The 23,801-nt window shown below is 43.3% G+C and overlaps 1 protein-coding gene and 1 pseudogene across 1 annotated transcript in view; both read left to right on the top strand.

Moving 5' to 3' along the window:
- The window catches only part of TSC22D3 (TSC22 domain family member 3), a 205,332-nt gene that overhangs the window by 132,855 nt on the left and 48,676 nt on the right, over positions 1 to 23,801 (top strand). The window lies entirely within an intron of this gene.
- The window catches only part of LOC115474341, a 32,442-nt pseudogene continuing 32,338 nt past the window's right edge, over positions 23,698 to 23,801 (top strand).

Genomic DNA, 23,801 nt, shown 5'->3' with positions numbered 1-23,801 from the left:
GCACGTATTGGATGTGTGGCAAAAATGAAATTACTGCAAGAGCCACGCAGTAACTCCATTTTGGCGCACGTTGGGTACGTGTAGACGCTTACTCAGCTTAGTAAAGGGGCCCCTGAATTTGGGTAAAACTTGCTCCATTTTATTTAAATTAAACAAATTTATTGTATTTATAATTTATTTGTGGTTATTTTACTATTGTTATGCTGTTAACAAAATTGTAAGTTTTATGTTAAACTGTAACAGCTGTACACTGCCTTGGGTGAATCTCTTCATAAAGACAGTTAATAAATCCCAACAAATAAATAAATAAATAGCTTGACAAAAACATTTATTAATGCCAATGCATGCTCTGGGGCTTCATGGTATGTCCTAAAGTTTGTCTCAGGAACCCAACAGTAGGAGTGGCCTAGAGGTTAGGGTGGTGGATTTTGGTCCTGAAGAACTGAGTTCAATTCCCACTTCAGACACAGGCAGCTCCTTGCAGGGCCACGCCTAGGGTTTCTGGTGCCCCCAAGCAGTTGGCCTCACCGGCGCCCCCCCCCCCCCCTGAAAATGATTGCTACACTACCTGCCCTCTTCTCCCCAGATCCTTTTTTTTTTTGTTTAAATTTACCTCTCCGGCGCGTAGCAGCGTAGCGTTAGTGAGGAGGCGGCGCTCCCCCACCCTGATGTGTCTTCTTCCCTTCGCTCAGTGTCCCGCCTTCTTCTGACGTCATTTCTGACGTCAGAAGAAGGCGGAACCGAGCGAAGGGAAGAGACTGACACGTCGGGGCGGGGGAGCACCGCCTCCTCACTAACGCTACGCTGCCATGCGCCGGAGAGGTAAATTTAAACAAAAAAAAAAGGATCTGGGGAGAAGAGGGCGAGGTAAGCATGGTGCGGCAGGGTGCCCCCCAGAGGATGGCGCCCTCCTGCCATGCTTACCTCGCTTACCATGTCGGCACGGCCCTGGCTCCTTGTGACTCTGGGCAAATCACTTAACCCTCCATTGCCCCATGTAAGCTGCATTGAGCCTGCCATGAGTGGGAAAGCACGGGGTACAAATGTAACAAAAAAAAACTGAACGGAAGGAATCCCACTTGTGATCAACAAGGAAAGTAGAAGTGGGAAATGAAGGACAGCTGGACAAACCACTGGTTCAACTAATTCACTTTATTCTTTCACTAATTCACTTTATTCTTCAAACGTATGAAAGAATAAAGTGAATTAGTTGAAGCAATGGTTTGTCCAGCTGTCCTTCATTTCCCACTTCAACTTTCCAAAATTTTCCTCAGCATAATATTTGAAAGATGGCTACTGTAATTAGTCTGAGCTGGAATCTGAAATGGTACGACTTTCTTCTGTTAGTTTTCTCCGCTCTCTCTGGCCGTGATGATTCTTTTGGAGTGCAACTGGAGAACATATAAAAGGACCAAAGTACTCAGGAATAGACTAGTTAAAGGATGCAAATAGGAGAGGAAATAGAAGACCTGAGTCTCTTTTAGGACAAAGAAAAGATTAGATGATAATGGATTAATAAAAACAAAATAGCTTCTAGGTACTGAGTCGCAAAGTAAATAAAATTGATGGGTAGACATACTATCATAAAGGGCACAAGTTAAGATTAATTTTATGTATGCTGCCAGGCTGTGTTCAGTTCAGTTTATGTATCTTTCCACAAACACTATAATATTCACTGTTTATTTCGTCTGCATGCTTCATGGGGACATGTATCACTCCTGCCACCTACCTTTCCCTTCCCCCATTTCTGCTGTTGTTGTTTCTGCAGAAAAGCATCTCTCAGAACTGCACTAGGTAATAAATCCTTTCCCTAGGGATGCTGTTCTCCCAGCGGACAGTGGGCTGCAGCACTGCAAGGTCAGTTCGTTGTCCTCTCCTGTTGAAAACCCATAAAATCAATAATGCTTGGGATGAATTGAAGATCTGCTGCTTTTTTCTCACACAGCTGAGGCAAAGGCTTTGAGCCTAATTGGAATACCTGCAAGAGAGGTATGTTCAGAACTTTCCTCTCTCTGACCCTAAGCTCTGACCCTCATCGGTTCTAATGAAGACATTTGGCTCTTGTTCAGCTATCCTCATCTGAGGTGGTTTCCATTATTCCCCCCCCCCCCCCATCTGCCTCTTTCTCTCTTGCTGTCTCATCTCCCTTCAAAGCGTGCTCTGTTGGGTTTTTGAGTCTTTGCTAGAAATGTCAAATGTGAGCACTGGAGCAATTGCCACAAGCCTCTCTTATAACGAGATGGAGGATGAAATAGTCTTTCTGAAATCAGCCTTTACCCAGACTCAAACAAAACCCTGGTGCATGAGATCCAAATTCCGAGATATGGTGTGATCTAATTTCTAGTGGTAGACATCTGGCTAATTCAGCTACTGTAATCCTATTTCTTCCATAAATTTACAGTTAGCACTACAAGTGCGGCAGAAACAAAACAGGAGATAACCCGCTGCAGTATCTAAGCAGTCAGTATAAACAGCAGCAGCGATTCAAGGAAGGACGAGACGGCAAAAGTTCACTCAAATGTAAATTTAATGGAAACTAGACCCAGCCTGGCCAAGTTTCAGATAACATTTGTCAGAGGTCTACAAACAATAATTACAAATGCATATAAATATAAAAATATAAAAATAAAGAAATAATCAATTGGTCATCTGTCAAATAGGAGACCCCAAAATTAAAATAGAAACATTACCACACTGGCTTCCAAATACATTCTCTGGTAAATGCATAATTAGCCAATATATGGTGCAATTCCCTGTTGACATATAAAAACTAAATGCAAATACAGTTTCCTTAATAATATTTCTATAGTTTTAATACATAATAGCCTAACTTCCTTAAGTATAGGCTCCAATTATAACTTCTGCCTTTTTTCCATAAGTACATAAGTAGTGCCATACTGGGAAAGACCAAAGGTCCATCTAGCCCAGCATCCTGTCACCGACAGTGGCCAATCCAGGTCAAGGGCACCTGGCACGCTCCCCAAACGTACATATTGAGATCTTGAAGTCTGTCCCTATACGCTTTATGACGAAGACATAAGTACGTAAGTATTGCCATACTGGGACAGACCTAAGGTCCATCAAGCACAGCATCCTGTTTCCAACAGTGGCCAATCCAGGTCACAAGTACCTGGCAAGATCCCAAACAGTACAATAGATTTTATGCTGCTTATCCTAGAAAAAAGCACTGGATTTTCCCCCAAGTCCATTTTAATAATGGCTTATGGACTTTTCTTTTAGGAAGCTATCCAAACCTTTTTAAACCCTGCTAAGCTAATTGCTTTTACTACATTCTCTGGCAACAAATTCCAGAGTTTAATTACACGTTGAGTGAAGAAATATTTTCTCTGATTCATCTTAAATTTACTCGCTGACCATTTTAATAGCCGTCCTCTGGACTTCATGCTGTTTATATCTTTTTGAAGGTGCAGTCTCTAGAATTGTACACAGTATTCTAAATGAGGTCTCACCAGAGTCTTATACAGGGGTATCATCTCATTAGAGCACACTAAATCCTAAGAAGCCATGTAGTGTGCACTAATTCCATTAGAGTGCGCTAAGAGCCCCACAATGATATGTTGATATAGAACTTTTTCTAAAATAAGCAGGAATGCAGACTGTATGCACTAATTATGTTCAAGTTACACGCAATGGGAGCAACCATTTTACAACTAAACATCAGTCAGGTAACTAGGCTACATACACGTTTAGGTTGGTATTTCAGAATCTAGAGATGTATGTGCTGACACTTAGATGTGTATATGTGCCATTTTGGAAAGCTCTGTATGTAAATGCTTTCAATTAAACATAGAGCTCACAGTTATTCAGCACAATTGATTTTGGGGGGAAAACACGGGGGGAATAAGGGAGTGACCTCCTCAACTCTCTCCTGTAAGGGACCTTTTACCAAACACGTCCACTCTCTACCTCCCAGACCCATCCCAGCAAACGCACATCCAAAAAATTACAGGGGGGTGCCTCAGTGTGCACCGTGGTAAGCCATTTTTTTGCTTAGTAAAAGGGCCCTGTAGAGTGTTGGCAGAACCAGCACTTTTACAAAACTTGTATGTAATTGGAGACAGCTGTAAACCTCAACATTGATCTCGGTTATCATAGACGTGCATTCCTCCTCTGAAATGGGGAACACACATGGATTTTTGGTCTTCTCTTACCATAGGTACATTCTGCAGATATACACAAGGAATCCCTTCTTATAAAACTGGGTCTTCAACGTTTCTTCACGTTTCTCTGGTTAGGTTTGTTTGATTCTTCCAAGTTTCCCTTGTTTTTTGCTTTTTTTGTCTTGGAACGAATATTTTTTCATTTGACTTCTGCTCCAGAGTTTTGGGGGTGGAGGTAGATAGTTTATTAACATTTTCCAATGATGTAAAATCCTTTGCTAAGAAACCTTTTACACACTGAGGAAACTTTGAACAATTCAAAATTATTTTGATCCTGATAAATTTAGATTATTGGCTTTAATCCTATCTAGATTGGATTATTGCAAATGCACCTTGAAGACACGACACGGAACTGGGTTTCGGCGCTGCTTCAGGAGTCAGGAGTAGGATATATCGTGAATTGAGTGTTGAAACACTGTGTGTTTGATCAACCTTAGACTGTGCAGTGTAAAGCACAGTCGAGTCTTTAAGGTGTATTTGTTGAAATAAACACTGTGTCGGAAGATTTGTTGACTCCCTCATGTTCTTGGAAGTGCCATCCATCTTACCCTACTCCTTTAGACTGTTCCTGCTGTGTTCGTAGGGACTGGTGTTCCTCCACTTTACATGGTTAATCTCCCTGAAGTACTCTGACAGCATTTGCCAGCAAGGACACAAGTGCAGACTGTAATCTCTTGATGGAAGGCATGCAAGTCATAGCTGAAAGGATTAGGGGTTATGAAAAGGCAATGTTAAGAGTTTACAGAAACTGACAAGTTCTTTGATTTTTAATCCGTAGGCTGCTGTTTAATGTTCTTCTGGTTAAAAACATAAGCCCTGCAATTTGTTAATCTGCTCTGTATTGACAAACAAGTATTTCCTTTTATTCGGTGCAGTCTGCTGAAAAAAGCTGGCAGTTTTATTTAGGAGGAATTGGTGGGTGACGTAGGGCCAGTTCTGGTGCAGGTGAAGATGGTGATGGTGCAGGTGAGAACTTTGATGGTACCCTCCCCACCCAACTGGTTCTCACAGGAATGGTGATGGTGGCAGCCCCTCCACCACTGATTCTCCGTCCCAGAGACAAGGGACTTTCCTGGAGCCTTGTTCACTGGTTTCCTTTTTGTGAAAGCAGTAGTGGTGACTACTGTTCCCTCTGTGCTGAGTGGGAGTCCTGTCAGTGGATGGTGTTGTTTATCACATTTTCAATAGTGAGGCACAGACAAGCTCTGCAGGACTCCAGGGAATCTACCTGTCTGTAGCCATTGAAAACACAATATTGACCGCCCCTCTCTCCCTCCCCCCCACCTGTCTGTAGCCATTGAAAACACAATATTGACCTCCCCTCTCCCCCCCCCCCCCCCCCACTGGCAGCAATGCAGTTAGAGGACTCCTGCTCCACTTAGAGGGAACAGTTGTGTGTCCCAGAAGGGTTAGGAGAAGCTGTGGGCTATTTTGAAGTGAGCACTTAGACTTTGCATCACTGGCAGGCTTGAGATTAGTGCGAGGAGGAATTCCCTTTTCTGGTTTATATACCCTATCTTTCTCCATCTCCTCCTGTCCTGGTGCCAGACCCAGCTTAGGGATCCCAATAGTGCTGCACAAAACCTCACGAGACCACCCTGTTCATCCTATCCTAAGTCCAGTCCTTGGGCTGAATAGCTGTGGCTAATGTCAGGTGAAGTAATGCGGTTGGCTATCTGTGTGCCAAACACCTGCAAGTCAACTACAGACCATTTGCAGCAATCTGCAGCTCCCAAACTGCTCTGTGCTGCTTATCATGATCTTCCTCCTCCAATCAAATTGACCTACTTTCTGTCATTCTAAGCATTTGGTTTTTTGGGAATGCTAGATAGCTTGTGGCCTTCATCTACTATTCGTTTCTATATAAAGAGGAAGTATTCCTTGGTGTTTCCTGTCTCCCACTAATGAGGGAAAGATCCTTTGAGTGTACTAACCATGAATCAAACGCCCCCCCCCCCCCCCAGCACTAAATGTACTGTAAATATATCATGATAAGCACTACAGCACTTCTTGTACACACTGTGTAGGCCTGATATTCAAGACTAGTTATTTGGTTAGTAGCACCTGCTACCCAGATAATTATTTATTTAGATTTTGCTCACACCTTTTTCAGTAGTAGCTCAAGGTGAGTTACATTCAGGTACTCTGGATATTTCTCTGTCCCAGAGGGCTCATAATCTAAGTTTGTACCTAAGGCAATGGAGGGTTAAGTGACTTGCCCAAGATCACAAGGAGCAGTAGTGGGATTTGAACCAGTCTATTATAAAAAGTAAACCGATACACATATATAAAAACAAAGACATAATTTTTATCTTGGTTTGAATAAATTATAATTTTTATCTTGGTTTGAATAAATGATTTTTACATATGTGTATCAGTCTACTTTTTATAATAGACTTTTATGTAGTAAGTAGACTGTTGCCTTTTTTTTGTTTTGTTGTGGGATTTGAACCCTCTACCTCTGGATTGCAAGACCAGTTCTCTAACCACTAGGCCACTCCTCTCCACTAGCATGCACCAGGCCCAGTTAGTGATTTTCAGCCACATATTACTGCTGAAAATCATGTCTAACTGCTTCCGCACTATACAGTGTCCGGAAAGTTAACTGGGTACTTGCCCTGAAAACGTCTGGTGACTGTCTTATATGTGGACATTTAGCACCGATATCTGGGTATGGCTTGGCACTGACTTTCTAGGTATAAACTTAAATACCACAGTCAGTGTTTGAAGTCAACACTGACTGCAAAGTTTAAATATCGAGGGGGATGGTGGTGGTGTATTTTGTTTCTTCAGAGCTGTGTCACAAAAATATAGCAAGAATCATGCATTGCCATCACAAATCCTTCCATGATACATATCTTTTTCGATATGAATTTTTATGCACTGGTGTGGTACATGTAGGCATAACACAGTTTACAAAATAAAAGAAACAACAATGTACTACATACAGGGTAAAAATATATACATGCATAAAATCTAAACATCAACATTCTTTACAATCAAAAAAATTTGTGTTGTTTCAATGTGGCTTACATGGAACTAAGGAATACAATAAGATAGGGGATCTGAATTACGTAGAATCAAAGTGGCTTGAAGAAGGATAGGGGGAGAAGTAAAGCAGGAGGAAATATGAAGGACAGGGGAAGGGCGTCAGGGAGGGGAGTTGGATCCATTAGTGGAAGCTAATGTGGGGTCATGGCCAGGCAAGGAATGGAGGATACCTTGCTGAGTAAAAGTGATGACTATTTATAGTTGATTCACAGTGGATTCCATTTACTCCTTGTTCATTTGTCCTATCACATACCTCCTTTGTTGATTCTGATACTACAGATTGTATTCTTTTGTTACTATGTAAGCTCCATTGAGCCTGCGATGAGCGGGAAAGCGCAGGGTACAAATGTAATAAATAAATAAATAAAGCTTTGTGGGAGGATTTTTTTTAAAGCAGTGGGCCTTGAGTCATTTACAAAAGATCAGGTAAGTATCTAGGCTCTTCATTTTTCAGGGAGTGCATAGGTAGGTGAAGCCTGATGAGTAAACTGTCTTGTATTGTAAACTCTGGCATTTGGGGAAGTGGAGCGTGAGATAGCTTCTTGCTTCCATGTGTCTGTTGTGTAATGGTAAGTTTATTAAGTTCTACATGTATTCCGAAGCCAGACCGAAGATGATTCTGTATGCTAGTGCACAGAGCTTGAAAATTATCCTTGCCAGCACAGGGAGCCAATGTAAGGCTTGCAGCAGTGGGCTGGCTCTTTGAAAGCTCGATTTTCTGAAGATCAGTCAGGCGGTGGTGTTTTGTTCCGTTTGAAATTTTTTTTATAATTGAATCTTTGCAGCCAGCTTAGATGCCATTACAGTAGTCAATGTGTGCAAGGGTTAGGGTTTGTAGAAGCCAGGGATGTAGCCAGATTTTGGCGGGAGGGGGGTCCAGAGCCCGAGGTAAGGGGGCACATTTTAGCCCCCCTGGCGCCGCCGACCCCCCGCCATTTTTAACCCCCAGCCGCCATTTTTGACCCCCCCCCCTCTGCCATCACCACCTTTGACCCCCCCCGGCGCCAACCCTTTCAACCCCCTCTTCTCGCCGCCGTCAACCCTCCCCCGCTGCTGCCGTCGGGTACCTTTGCTGGCGGAGGTCCCCAACCCCTGCCAGCCGAAGTCCTCTTCTCCGGCACGGCCACGTTGCTGATCTGCAAGGGCAGGCTTCTGTTTCTGTGAGTCTGACATCCTGTGGCGGGAGGGCTGATCGAAGGGGTTGGTGGCGGGGTGGCCAGGGCCAAATCTACGGGGGCCCATGCCCCCGTGGCCCCAAGTAGCTATGCCCCTGGTACAAGAATCCAGAAAACTTCTCTCGGAAAGTAGCTTCTGATGCACCTCAGTTTCCACATGTAGCACAATCAAATTTATTGTTCCATAAAGAAGGTTTATAGCTATAGTTTGAACAAGAAAGATGCTTAATTAGAAAGTTTCTTAATCCAGGATACAGTGAGTTACATTGATTTGGGATATTAACAACTAATGCACAGACCATGCTTTGTAAATCTTGGATCTCTATAACTGACTTACATGGAATGAAACATCCTAAGAGTAAAAAAATACATACTGAGCTCCTGAGCAAAATTTTTATACCAGAAATTGTTGGTGAAAAGGAAGTAGATGGCAATTTCTCACACAATTTGGTTGTTTTCCGCCAGACTGCAACTGCATCCAAGCACTTGTTTAGATTAGGAAGAGCCTAGGGATCATCTGGCCCGATAGCCCTCGGTAACTGAACATCACCATCATAAAGCCAAAATGGATCCCTGCAAAACACCACAGAGCAAATGGAACTGAAGGAGCTCCATTCCATTGTACCTGAAAGGTCTGATCATTTAAAAATGAATGAAACCTCTACAAGGCCAATCCATTTACACAATACCTTGAGTCTAGAGAGTAGCAGCTGGTGGTCAACCAGGTCAAAGGTTACATTCATATCCAATGAAATAAGAAGACCTCTCTGCCCTCATCAAGATGAGTTCATGTCCAATCAACCGGGGCCACTAAAGCTGTCTCAGTACTCTGATGTAAGTGAAAACTAGACGTGGATGAAGTAGATTGGATGTTTCTGGAAAATGGGACAGACATAATGCCAAAAGTCAATGAATATGATAATAACTACTTCCTATGAACAGAACATTCATAAAGAATTGGATCAAAACCAGCAAATATATTCAAAACCATATCAAACAAAATTTTAACAATGTCTCAAAAAGTGAATATAACGCCGCAATTTTCCCTGTGATCTTAGAGGTGAAAGGAAGATTTGAAACTTACTGGCTGGTGATGTGATGGCACAAATGGATCCATGGAGGCTTTTTGAAGAGAATGTATATACACTTCCTTCCAAAGAGAGGGAACTGTCTGTGAGACTAGACTGGACTGGGCCAGATAAAACTATGGCTCGGCTTGGTGACTGCACACTTGCTCAATCAATCATTTCTAACCTTTTCTAATTCAGTTTATGTTTTTAGACTGGCTAATTTACTTAAAAGTACATTTTCTATCAGGAGACCCATTTCCTTCTTGCTCCTGCTCCTGCTGCTGAGAGAAGTGAGAGGAGAATTGTGGGGGGGGGGGGGGGGGGGGGGGGGAGAGAGAGAGAGAAATGTGAAAAGAAGGGGTGAAGGAGAAGAGTGCCACCACCCTTTCCTTTGGATTAGGGCTTTGGATATTAGATTTTCAAGAGTCAAGCAGCACCCCCACCCCCACCCCAGTGCCAAAAAAAAGATCACCACTAATCCAGTCAACTTCCCTATTTTGCTTTTCTGTGCTGACAGTTTCACCACCAGCTGCACAAGTTCTTATCAGCCAGTGGGTCTCCCACAAACCTCTTCCTGCTTCTGCTGGCGAGCAAGAGAACCGGGAACAAGAGTTCAGAGCAGGACATGCAGTAAAATGCACTAGGCTTTAGTGAACAATTTTGTGGATGCACAGATGTAAAAAAGGGTTTTATGCATGAGCTAATCCAGTGCACAGCATAACCTAATCCATGTTAAGAAGGCTCAAAAGCTATTCTGCACAGATGCAGAAAAATGCACAGAAGACTGAAAGGCTTTTAATGTCAAGTCTGGGAAGGCTTAAAAGGTTAGCATTATTTTGCAGTGATAAAGAACAACTGTCTTGTAGGCAAGGCAGCAGATTTTGGGTGGGCCTAGCCATTGGAGCCGACTCTGTGGGTGCTGTGGGTGCTTGAGCACCCCCAATATTGAGAAAATTCCTTGTATGTGTCCAAGGAGGGGTTATTTTCATTGGGCTTAGCACCCCAATAATTTTGAAAAGTTGGCTCCTATGGGCCTAGCCAAGAAGTGGGTGGGCACCAAGTGTTCTCCCCCCCCCCCCCCCCCCAATGCGATGAGGCCACTATCAGCAGCTTAGGAAGCTTAGACTGCTGAAGTGGAGACAGTGGCGTAGCCACAGGTGGGCCTGGGTGGGCCAGGGCCCACCCATTTAGGGCTCAGGCCCATCCAACAGTAGCACACGTTTAGCTGAAGACTTCTCCAATGGTAATGAAAACACTACTCTCTACGATACCAGCATCTGCGCATTCTCAGTTTTCAGCGTATGCCTGCTGCAGGCTGCCAAGGTAGAAGGAAGCATTTTCCCCGCCAGCTGAGATATTTTTTTGGTGGTGGTTGGGGGGAGGGAGAACATTTGGTACCCACCCACTTCTTGTCTAGGCCCACTGGAGAGCAGTGTTTTCAGCACCATCAGGGGGAGGTCTTCAGCTGGCGAAGCTTGGGATCCCTACTAGCTAGCACTAAATATGTGCTGCTGTTGGGTGGGCCTGAACTCTAAGTGTATGGGCCCCGGCCCACCCAGGCCCACCTGTGGTTACGCCACTGCCGCGCGAGTAGTACGTGAGCCCTTACCGCCAAGTAAATGGGTGGCAGTAAGGTCTCAGGCAGTAAACAGCTGCACACTACTTTTCATATTAGTGCACAGCCATTTACTGCCCTATTAAAAAAAGGCCTTTTAACCCACACAGTAAAAAAGGACCCAGCGAGCGCCAATTTCACGCACTCACACTAGCGCAGGCTACTTTTTACCGCAGCTTAGTACAAGGGCACCTTAGTGATTAGAGCAGCAGTCTGATAACTAGCAAAGCCAGATTTAGATGCTAGTGCTGCTCCTTGAGAGTTTGGACAAGTCAAGTAACCCTCCACTGCCTCAGGTACAAAATTAGATTATAAGCACTCTGGAGACAGGAAAATATCTGCTATACCTGAATGAAACTCACCTTGAGCTACTGCTGAAAAGAGGTGCAAGTTAAAAAAAATCCAAACTAAATATAGAAAGTCATAACAGAATAGTGTATGAGATCCTTTTTTTTAAATTCTGGATTATATGTGATGATTTCTGTTCTGAGTTGTACGATTATTTTTTTTATTGCAAGCATAATAGTATAACTACAACTGTGCAGCAAAAAAGCTGAAAACCATTAAACACAATTATTGAAGACAAGTTACTTACAAAAATAAGGGTGTGCAAAGCTTTACTGAAAGGAGCCCGAAATATATAAAAACCTTCGGTGTCACGCTTTTAAAAACAACTTACATTTTAAATGTGAATATTTTAAAACACAATCTGAACTTCATAATTTATATAAGGCTAACCCAAGCTCTGATGGGAAATGATTTAGAAAGTATTCAATGCAGTCATAAAAGATGATCATTTGTCTTGGCACTCTTCATCATAGACAGACCATTGTCGATGAATTATTCATTGCTTCATTGAGAAAACATGTCCAGACATCAACAAATAATTTTGTATTACTTATCTTTTCAAAGTCACTGTATGCATCCCCCAACATAGATCATGTTTCACAACTGGCTTTTTCAGGGAGGAGCAGACCACCACAGTGCAGGAAATATGCATCAAAAGACTTTACCCTTTCAAATTTGTGCCAACTGACAATGATCAGGCCTGGATAACAGCAATACATAATTACTGTCCCTTACAATGTAGCATTCAAATGCTCCTAGGTTTTCGGTAGACCTTAAGGCAAGTGAATGTATCTACTGCAGCATGCTCAAATTTAGAGCTAAGGTACACTAAGTTTCTTCAGCTGTTGTACTGATTTGTGTACTGTCTTTCCAATTAGTTTATATTAATTTTAGCGCTAACACAACGAGAAGGTCAAATAAGTGTGTATGAAATTGTGAAAGGTCTTGCAATAGCACCAGAGACCTCTAGAGGCTTAGTTTAAATGTCAAAATCTTTTTAATTTGGAAGATAGCATGTGTTCTGTCCCATACTTCTTTCCAAAACTCTTGTAGTGTTGAGCATAAGGACAACATACGAGGCTGCGTACCAGGGTACAAAACCACCAAGTACTTGGAAGAGTAGGGTTCAACTTGGCAAGTTTACGTAGCATCCACACTACCGTATGTGCAATCAAAAATAACATCTGTGTTAAGGAGGCAGAGTGAGAAATACATGCTGACCTGTTCCAGTATTGTGCCCATGAGTCAGGATCAAAGGGGCCAGTAAAGTCTCCTAGGCCTTATCTAGCCCTGTACATTGTTTGTAAGAGGCTTGCTGGAGTAATTTGTAGAAATTTGAGGCAGCATCAGGAGTTGAGGTGAACAAGCTTAAAATTAAAAACTTGCAAATTCATATGAACAAGCTGCATCAGTTTCAAAACTGCTTGTATGTATGTGTTTGTGCCAGAGCTGGCTTAACTGTTGAACCAGCTGAAGCACTGGCTAAGGGCACTTGGTGATAAGGGGCACCAAAATCCCCAGCCTCTAACATCACGTGGTCTTATTGTTAATCTTTATTTAGATTTTGCTCACACCTTTTTCAATAGTAGCTGAAGGTGAGTTACATTCAGGTACACTGGATATTTCTCTGTCCCAGGAGGGCTCACAATCTAAGTTTGTACCTGAGGCAATGGAGGGTTAAGTGACTTGCCCAAGATCACAAGGAACAGCAGTGGGATTTGAACAGCCACCTCTGGATTGCAAGACCAGTGCTCTAACCACTAGGCCACTCCTCCACTCCATCTTTGCCTGCTCTCTCTTCCCTGTGGGTCTGGCATCGTTTTCTCCCTCCCTCCCTCCCTCCCTCCTTCACTCCTCCAGCGCCTCTTCCCACCTCTCCCCACACCCTGGGCCCAGTCTCTCTCTCTTCCCCCCCACCCCTTCCCCATGGGTCTTGCATTGCTCCTTGTCCTTGCACTGTCTCCCTCTCCCTGGTCTTGTAAACTATGTGTGAATTACTGACCCAGAACCTGGGTCTTCCTTCTGCTGTATCCCACCAAAAGGAAATTGTATCAGAAGAGGTGGGATTTAGCAGATTGTCCATGCTGTCTTTATCAGTTGTCATTTAGGCTACTGTGGTTATAAAGAAATGGTTAAAGCCAGCTCTTTGGTAGCACTGCACAGGACCTGGGTTTGACTCTTGGGTCAGGTTTTCTGCTCCTCAAGTCAGTAAGGGTGGGGGAGGCAGTGAAGGCAGCATTTAGAGCTTATAGAGCATAGGAGGACCAGCCTCTATGCAGTGAGGATAACACCTAGTAGTTATAAGTACATAAGCATCACCATATTGGGACAGATTGAAGATCCATCAAGCCCAGTATCCTGTTTTCAATAGTGGCCAATCCAGATTACAAATATCTGGCAAGATCCTAAAAGAGTAAAACAGATTTTATGCTGCTTATCTCAGGAACAAGCAGTGGATTTTCCCAAGTCCATCTTAATAATGGCTTATAGATTTTTCTTTTAGAAACGTGTCCAAATCTTTTTTAAACCCTGCTAAACTAACTGCTTTTACCGTATTCTCTGGCAATGAATTCCAGAGTTTAATTATACATTGAGTAAAGAAACATTTTCTCTGATTTGTTTTAAATCTACTATTTGGTAACTTTATTATGTGCCCCATAGTTCTTGTATTTTGGGAATAGTAAACAAACGATTCACGTCTAAGTTTGACTTAGCGTTTAAGATTGCAGGGTTCTAAAAACAACTCTGACACATGACCTCTAGTTGAGGCCTATTGCTGCATAGACTAGGAAAGGGAATGTAAAAAAAACTGAGATTAAAATGGCAGGTCCCACTGCAGCTCCTTGTGACTCTGGGCAAGTCACTTAACCCTCCATTGCCCCTGGTACAAAATAAGTACCTGAATATATGTAAACCGCTTTGAATGTAGTTGCAAAAACCTCAGAAAGGCGGTATATCAAGTCCCATTTCCCTTTCCTTTCCCATTGTCCAATAGGGGTCAATTTCACTTGAGCTGGAGGCCCAAAAAAGCTGGGGAAACCTGCTAGAATGAAACTACTTTTAAAAATTCAGATGTATACTTTTCTTTGCAGGATACAGTTAAAGGGCAGTTTTTAGAAGTTAGAGGATACAACTGCTGCTGCCCTGTACCTCACAGTGGATCAGAAGCAGCTCCAACCAAGGAGATGGAGAGCAGTATGTGACATAGACTTCCTCCCTTTCTTAGCATGGCCAATGAATCCTCCCTTGCTCCTTATTGCTTGTCTCCCATCAGGCAGGGCCGGTGCTTCCATTAGATGAACTAGGCACTCATCTAGAGCACGGAGATTATGGGATCAGCAAAGGGCAGTGCACAGGTAATTTAAATTGCTCCCCCCTGCTTTTCGCCCTCCCAGAGGCCCTACCCCAGTGTGTATCCAGGCAGCTTATCTCCCATGGCCAACAGTAGTGTGGCTTGATTGTCAGTAAGTATAATTGATCTCTGGTATATATAAGTACATAAGTAATGCCACACTGGGAAAAGACCAAGGGTCCATTGAGCCCAGCATCCTGTCCACGACAGCAGCCAATCCAAGCCAAGGGCACCTGGCAAGCTTCCCAAACGTACAAACATTCTATACATGTTATTCCTGGAATTGTGAATTTTTCCCAAGCCCATTTAGTATGATTGTTCTCTGTCTGTAAATTTTATGGTGTTCTTTTCCTGTCATTAATTTTTTGGTTTTATATTGTGAATTGCTTTTACTTACGCTTTAAAAAAAATCGATTCATCAAATACTAATAAACATGAAACATGAAGGAGGGTAGTGGTGCTGTTTGCTCTTCTATGCAGGGTCAGGCTCGTGGTATGAGCCATGAGATCCCATAATCTTGCAGCTCATAGTGCAAGCTTGGCCTTGCATGGCAGAGGAAGCTGGTACACTATTATGCATCCTTCTTGCTGCTGGCCATAGGAGTCAAGCGGCTGGGGGACAAGTTAGGGGGCTCCAGGGGAGCTCAGATGAGCCTGTAAATTGCAAATGGGTAAGAGCCAGGTGCATGGGCACAGGGAAGGGGGGCGTGGTACATAATTAAAGGTTTGCCTAGAATGTCAAATATCCTAGCACAGAGGATCCCATCTTGAGTGACCTCCATCATTTCCTCTACCATAACTGCACAGTTTTATCTGAAACCCAACAGTACTGTGCATCGAACAAGAATATTTTCTCTCCAGCCTCCCAAAAGAGGTGTACAGGGAAATGCAGAAGATCTTGGTGGTTTAGTCTATCACTTCTATTCTGGGTCCCCTGCTGAAGCTCCCTGTTTCCAGGCTGGGCCGAAAGCCCAGATCGGCGTGAAGGCTATGCATAACTTGCTCAGTTCTGTGTGCTCTATAGCAGGACAATGTAATTCCTGGAAAATTCACATTCTCTGACAGTGTTGCCTAGAGCTAAAGAAAAAAACAACAACCAGCCAGCAATGATTTGAGAAGACCTTTGCAGCTGTTGATTGACATAAAATCACATTTGCAATGAATTCCCACAGTCACAACTTTGTTTGATGCCCTGCACATTAAGTCCTGGCCTCTGTAGCTTTCTTTTGTATTAATTCTGAGAAAACTCATTCATTTAGTTCTCTGTTACATAGCAAAAAAAAATCCTGCAGTGACTTTGCTGGAGCTGGATTCAAGTTTCAGACAAAAGTACCTTGTAACATAGGTCAAGGAGAAACTATAACAAGGTCTTAATCCATTACATTGCAGTTTATTTATTTATTTATTTATTTGGATTTTGCTCACACCTTTTTCAGTAGTAGCTCAAGATGAGTTACATTCAGGTACCAGTGGCGTAGCAAAGGGTGGGCCTGGGTGGGCCAGGGCCCACCCTATTTGGACTCAGGCCCACCCAAAATTTTGGCACCCTTCCTATGGTTGGCAGAGATCCTCAAACCCCACCAGCTGAAGATTTCTTCCTCTTCAGGCAGCCGGTGCTCTTTCAACCACAACTGGCAGAACTTGCCTCGAACTGACACCAACATCAGCCCCTCTGCACATGCTTAGTTTTCATGCATGCACAGCCTGCTGGCCGTGGCATCAGCTCAAGGAAAGTTCTGCTGGCTGCTGTTAGGAAAAGCGCTGACTGCCTGAGCAGGAGGAAATATTCTGCTGACGGGGTTTTTTAGATCCCTCCTTGCTCAGGTATTTAATATTTTGGGCTTGCAGGTGGAGGGAGGGATAAAGAGCAGAGAGCGGAGCAAATCAGAGCAGATGGGGGCTAGGGACGGGGGAGCATGAATTCCATGCCCACCCACCTTGGACTCAGGCCCACCCAAAATTGGCTGCCTGGCTACGCCCCTGTCAGGTACACCAGGCATTTCTCTGCACCTGGAGGGCTCACAAGCTAATTTTGTACCTGAGGCAATGGAGGGTTAAGAGGTCCTTTTACAAAACCGCTGTAAAATGTGGCCTGCGGTCTTGTGGGTATGTCTTGTAGGCATGTGCTGGGCCATTTTTTACCGTGGCTGCGAAAAAGGCAAATTTTTAATGGGCCTGCACTAATATTAAAACTAGCACGCACCTATTCACGGCCTGAGCCATTACCTTCACCCATTGACCTAGTGGTAACGGCTCATGTGCTACCCATACGATAACCATGCAGAGTGTGCCAACTTTAGCATGTTGCCGGTTACCGCCAGGAACGCCCCTGTGGTAGAAAATTGTTTTCTTCCGCGGGATTCAGCGTGTGCCAAAATCAGAATTTCCACCAGGTGCACATGCTACCCCGGCAACAGTGCTGATTGGGCGCAAGCTACCCATGTGTTAGCCATCCCACGCCTTTGTTAAAGGGCCCCTAAGTGACTTGCCCAAGATCACAAGGAGCAGCAGTGGGATTTGTTATTTTCATATTGCTGGATTTCATTTCATTTTACTTTGTTTTAAATAGTTTATTTTATATTTGTGTTTTAGTTTGTCATGCTATATGGTTTGATATAACTTATTATCAGGGTCATTTTCAAATGAGAAAAACGCCCAAAAAGTGACTTGTCTGCATTTGGATGTTTATCTCACAAAGACATCCAAATCAGTATTTTCAAAACCTATTTTTAGACGTCTTTCTCTGAAGTCCGTCAGAAGGACGTCTAAATCTCAAGGGGGCGTTCCAGGGGTGTGTTCAAGGTGGGACTTGGGCGTTCCTAAGACTTTCAGCCATAATGGAACAAAACAAAAACGTCCAAGACTAAAACTTAGACGTTTTGAGCTAGACCTGTTTTTATAATGAATAGCTGCAGTGGGAATTGGACCCACTTCCCCAGGAGTGAGGCCTGCTGCACTGGCCACTAGGCTGCTCCTCTACTCCACACAAGAGGTGCCCCGAATGATCAGATGACCACTGGAGGGAATTGGGGATCACCTCCCCTTACTCCCCCAAATCACAAAACATTTTTCCAAACAGCATTTTCAAAAGGAAAAGATAGACTTTTTATTTGTAGCAAATGACCTTTTCTGTTCTGATTTTGGACGTTTTACACTAGAAGCCAAAGAAGGCTTTTCAAATTTGGTGCAATATGTTCAGTTCTCCTACATCTAACCTACATCTGTTTTATTACTTTCTGTCCATTTTTTCTATTGTTTTTTTCCAGCTATTTGAATTAACAGAACATATCCATCTGATCATCAGTCGTACAACAAGTAAACTATCTGTACATCTACCTGTCTCTCCATCTATCAATTATCTACATATGTCTTACAGTGCCTATTTTTGTCATCTTGTGATGTCTCTCACCTGAGGATAAGTTCTGTGGATAGCACTAAATAAATTACATTCTTTTGGTATTACTGCCAGGATTTTCTGGGTTGGGTGTTACATATCCAAGACTGCTGAGGCCTGAGCCATTGAATACAATCTTTTTCCTCAGTTTATTCTCAGGAGCTAGTACATGCAATGAAGGTGAGACGTGAACAGAGAATAACCTAGCATTTGATTCAGCAAACTCCTTGTGCGCCTATTTGGAACAATATACCCTAGATAGTGGCTGTGCAAGACAATGTCTTTCTCATCTCTACTGTTCTCCATCACATCCCTAGTCCTAGTCTGCTGCTTGGAAGCTTCTTTTTGTCTTTTACTGTTGACCTTTTGCTCTCCAAGAAGATCAGTTTGGCTTCTTTTTTTTTTAATTTGCCTGATGACAGTAAAGGTGTAACTAGTGGAATCTGTGCTCATGCCATGTAGCCCTGGACATGTTTGATGTGATATATGGAGGCATATTTCAAAGCACTTTGGGAGGCTAAGTTCCATAGGTTTCTATGGAACTTTGGGAGGCTAAGTGCTTTGAAAATGAGCCTGATGGCCTACTAGGTTCATCTGCCTGCTTCTGGGGCCCCACCTTGGCTTTCACCAAGCTGGAAGTAACACAAACAAAAGAGCTTGTCTAGCAAATTAATGCAGATACCATACCCTGTGTTTGCTTTGCTGACTAATCCTAATATTTTCGTGTTATTTCCATGTCAGCCGATACCAACATTGCACCTGTTGTGTATGCCTTGTTCATAGCCACAAGGTCCCACCAGTTCTCTTGTTAATTTGATTGAATTCCAGAGTTTGCATATACCGGCAACTAATAGGATAGTCTGCTCAGGTGCAATACTGGCAGCGTAGATTGACAGCACCAGCAGGAAGCTTGTTTTGGAAAGCTTAATAGAACTACAGGCTTTCTTTAGTCCTGTGTGATACTGGTTCAGGTTGCAGCAGCATTACAAGTCTAATCATGAACTTAGCTGTACTAGTAAAGCCAAGCCATCCTTAGAGAGGTGCAATGCCAATCATGTCCATTTCAGTCTAACTTGTGCTTCAGATCACAGTCAAATCTTGACCCCAGGGCTCAAACATAAACTTTACAGTGAATTCACCACAATGCTCTTTCTGGTTACCACTCAGTTGACATCTATCATGATTTGATAAGAGTATGTCATGGAGTCACCCTGACCAGAGTTTATTTCAAGTGTTACCACCTTTACCACATTCTCTGGCAACGAATTCCAGAGTTTAATTACACGTTGAGTGAAGAAAACTTTTCTCCGATTTGTTTTAAATTTACTACATTGTAGCTTCATCGCGTGCCTCCTAGTCCTAGTATTTTTGGAAAGCATGAACAGACATTTCACATCTACCTGTTCTACTCCACTCATTATTTTATAGACCTGTATCATATCTCCCCTCAGCCGCCTTTTCTCCAACCTGAAGAGCTCTAGCCGCTTTAGCCTTTCCTCATAGGGAAGTCGTCCCATCCCCTTTATCATTTTCGTCGCCCTTCTCTGCACTTTTTCTAATTCCACTATATCTTTTTTGAGATACGGCGACCAGAATTGAACACAATATTCAAGATGCGCGTATCGTGAGCACGTAAAAAATGAAATTACCGTCCGGGCACGCGTGTAGGCACCTACGTGCCTTAGTAAAAGTGCTATTTAACGAGCCAGGAGTCGTTCTTGGCCAGTTAAATAGTGCTGAATATCAGCCGGATGGATTCTAGCCACACAGAAACAGCATGAAAGTTTGAGCAGCAGCATTGGGCATGAGTATTTCAGTTCAGAGCATGACAAGAAAGGCAGAACCTGCCAGGGATAGGCCATAAATCCTCAACTCTGTCTCAGGCCCACGTTATTTTTTTGGTTTGCTAACAAGCGGCTTCACTTAAAACACCTGCCACTCTTTGAATAAACCCTCACATGTCTAGGTATCCCCGCAGGCGTACTCTAATTATATTACTATGAGAGAATGCAGCAGTCAGCTCCTAGGAATAACTCAGCCTAATATGAACAGGCCATGCACAAATGAACTCTCTAACCAGTTCATTAAACTGAAGTCCCAGCTTGAGTTAAAGAACTTCTCTCATTTTCTTACTAATGTTTTATCGACTGCCTAGAATTTCTGGGTCTTATAGTGGAAGTTGGATTTAATATTACACCATCACCCTGTGGTCCTTGCAGTTTATAGAACAGCGCTTTAGCATTATGGTCATGTGTAAATTTAGGCATGACCATTTGCACCAATGAAAACTACTGTAGGATGCCTTAGTCAAATTTAACCTGTGGTATGCAGCGCAGCTTAGTGAAAGGGCCCCTGAGTGATAAATAGCTTGAAGTCAGAGAGAATCCAGACAGGATCCCCTTGCTGATAGATTGTAATCCTATGAGGATCACCATCCAGTGTTTTTCCTCTCTGTTTGGGATGGATTTTCAGACGCTCAATTACTTCTCCCTCCTTTTGGCTTTTCTCTGCTGTTCAAAGAGAAAATCAGTGGGAGGAGGAGTGCAGGCAGGGAACACATTTGCAAGATTTGGGATCTCACAGTTACTAATCACTATCATTTCATTTCACTTAACTACCTCATTAAAAACACTTCAGACAAATGTAAATATTGCAGCATCCAAAAAAGTCTGCCATGTGAATGCAAGCTGCAGCGCATATAGGAGCCCTTGTACCAAACAGCGGTAAAAAGTGGCTTTATGGCGCCCGTACGCCAGTCTTTCCCACTGGCTAAGGCCACTTTTACTGCTGGGGTAAAATGGACAAATTTCCTATTTTTTTGTGTTAATGGCCACTTGCTTTTACCATTAGTGTGTAGCCATGAAAACAGATTAGTGTGTGAGCTTTCACTGCTACCCTTTATATAAATTTTATTTTTTAGTGCATGAGTAGCGCATGCACATGGCAAAATTACCACAGGACACTTCAGTGCACACCACAGTATGCCTTTTTTTTTTTTTTTTTTTTGCTGCAGTAACATATGTTAGTGGTTACCACAGCTTTGTAAAAGGGTCCCATAGAGTCAGGCAGGCAAAAGAATTGAGTACATCAATTTTGGGAGCCCACAACTAAAGAGCATTCAGATGAATTTGGATGTGGTCTTCAAGACTGTGGAAGTCAAAGTATTCTTAAGACCCACATTTTCAATCAGAAGACTTAAGTTTTAGAAATCTCTTACTGTGGATTGCCCAGGGTTTAGAGCTTTCTGCAGTGGCGTTCCTAGGGGGGGGTTGACACCCGGAGCGGATCGCCGATGCACCCCGCCCCCCCAGATGCAGCGCGACCCCCACCGGCGAAAGGACACCCCCCGTGAAGGAACACCCCCCCCCCGGGTGCACGCTGCTGGGGGGGGTGCCGCTCGCGCCTGTCCTCCGTTCATTCCATGCTTCTTCTCTGCCCCGGAACAGGAAGTAATCTGTTCCGGGGCAGAGAAGAAGCATGGAACGAACGGAGGACAGGCACGTGTGGCACCCCCTCAGTGGCGTGCACCCGGGGCGGACCGCACCCACCGCCCCCCCCCCCCCCCCTAGGAACGCCACTGGCTTTCTGGAAGCTAACTAAGGCCTGGAGTGGAAGAGTTGGAAAATTCCAGTGTCACTGTACAACCAAGGCCCAAAGCTGGCATACAAATAAACCCAAAAGGCATTTTGTTCAAAACATAATAAATCTTCATTTAGACCCAAATGTTTTCCTTCCAGTAGGATGTTGTTATTATCAGGGAACTCTTACCCCCTCTCTTTTCCCCCCAATTCTTAGGGATATCTTATTGTCACATAAATACCTAATGAGTTTCTCATGAATAATTAAGTGTTCTTATCCCGAATATTGTGACATAATAGACTGTGGCAGGTCCTTTTTGACTGCCACCCGTCTCATTCTTAGAACCTGTCATGCAGAAAAAATGTGTGTCAGGGTTGGTATCTGTCACCTATAGGCTGTTGATGGATGAACACTATGTTCTTACTGAAATGTTTGTGTGTGGCTTATAGGACATAGCTTCCAACTGACTGATCACTCATCAGGGAGCTATTTGGTGCACTTTAATAATTGCTATCTTGGTGCATTCAGCCATGCTTGTGTTATTGTCTCTGTTTTAAGTCCTTTCTTAGAATTTTCTAATCGGTTTCCTCTGTAAATGTTGTGCAGACCTCATTGCATTCTCTAATATTGCCATTTTTTCTTGCACTAGGCTCTGAAATGGGAATAATTCAGAGTTTGCTTGTTGGTATAATACATCTAAGAAAGACAAACAGCTTAAAACAAGAATTTCCAAACAGTACTAATGGAGCCCTACTATGCTGTCTGCACATGTGAATATATCTACATATATTGTGATATAGCCAGTCCTCTTTGGGTAATTCTACCCATGTTTATTTGCAATAAAGCAAACACTGGTAATAGTGCAAAGCTGGTTCCTCTGGTGAAGAAACACTGTAGTCTAAAAGTCTCTGCTCTAGATGCTTTATCAAAATTAAAATGCTCTGTACAGGTGAACAGAAGCATAGCCAGGTTTTGATGGCAGCTGGAACAGACCTTTTCTAAAATAGGCACCGATGCAAGGCTGCAGGCCCAATCCACATAGGCATCATTTCATTCAAAATCCATTTAGGGAAACAGCTGCTCCCTTTGCACCCCTCCCCTAGCTACACCTCTGCAGGTGAATCCATTATATCTAATTCCAGTTGGAATCCCTGTTCTGTAAACTACATACAAAAGAAATGTTTTTGTCTCTTAGATTCAGTCTCGGCATCTCAGATGTATAGAGCTGCCTTGAGTATTGTGTTCAATTCTGGTTGCCGCATCTCAAGAAAGATATAGCAGAATTGGATAAGGTGCAGCGAAGGGTGACTAAAATGATAGCGGGGATGGGACGACTTCCCTATGAAGAAAGACTAAGGAGGCTAGGGCTTTTCAGCTTGGAGAAGAGACGACTGAGGGGAGACATGATAGAAGTATATAAAATAATGAGTGGAGTGGGACAGGTGGATGTGAAGCGTCTGTTCACACTTTCCAAAAATACTAGGACTAGGGAGCATGCGATGAAACTACAGTGTAGTAAATTTAAAACAAATTGGAGAAAACTTTTCTTCACCCAACGCATAATTAAACTCTGGAATTCGTTGCCAGAGAACGTGGTGAAGGCGGTTAGCTTGACAGAGTTTAAAAAGGGGTTAGACGGTTTCCTAAAGGACAAGTCTATAAACCACTACTAAATGGACTTGGGAAAAATCCACAATTCGAGGAATAACGTATAGAATTTTTGTACGTTTGGGAAGCTTGCCAGTTGCCCTTGGCCTGGATTGGCCGCTGTCGTGGACAGGATGCTGGGCTCGATGGACCCTTGGTCTTTTCCCAGCATGGCATTACTTATGTACTTATGTACTTAAGTTGCCCAGTTCCAGGAGGGAGACTTTTTGACCAGTTCTTACATCCCTGCTTCTACCCATTGAAATCAGTGCTGAAGGTCCCATAATGCATCATGATGAAGCTGTCAGGAATCCAGGAGTAATGCTTAAAATCTCCTTCCTGGAATTTGGTAACTTGAAAGCTCTGAAGATCTCCTTTAAGAAGAGGTA

The sequence above is a fragment of the Microcaecilia unicolor genome, chromosome 7 (genome assembly GCF_901765095.1).
Source record: "Microcaecilia unicolor chromosome 7, aMicUni1.1, whole genome shotgun sequence".
Lineage (NCBI taxonomy): Eukaryota > Metazoa > Chordata > Amphibia > Gymnophiona > Siphonopidae > Microcaecilia > Microcaecilia unicolor.
Note: the sequence above shows the minus strand (reverse complement) of the source record. Positions and strands in the feature narration are given on the sequence as shown.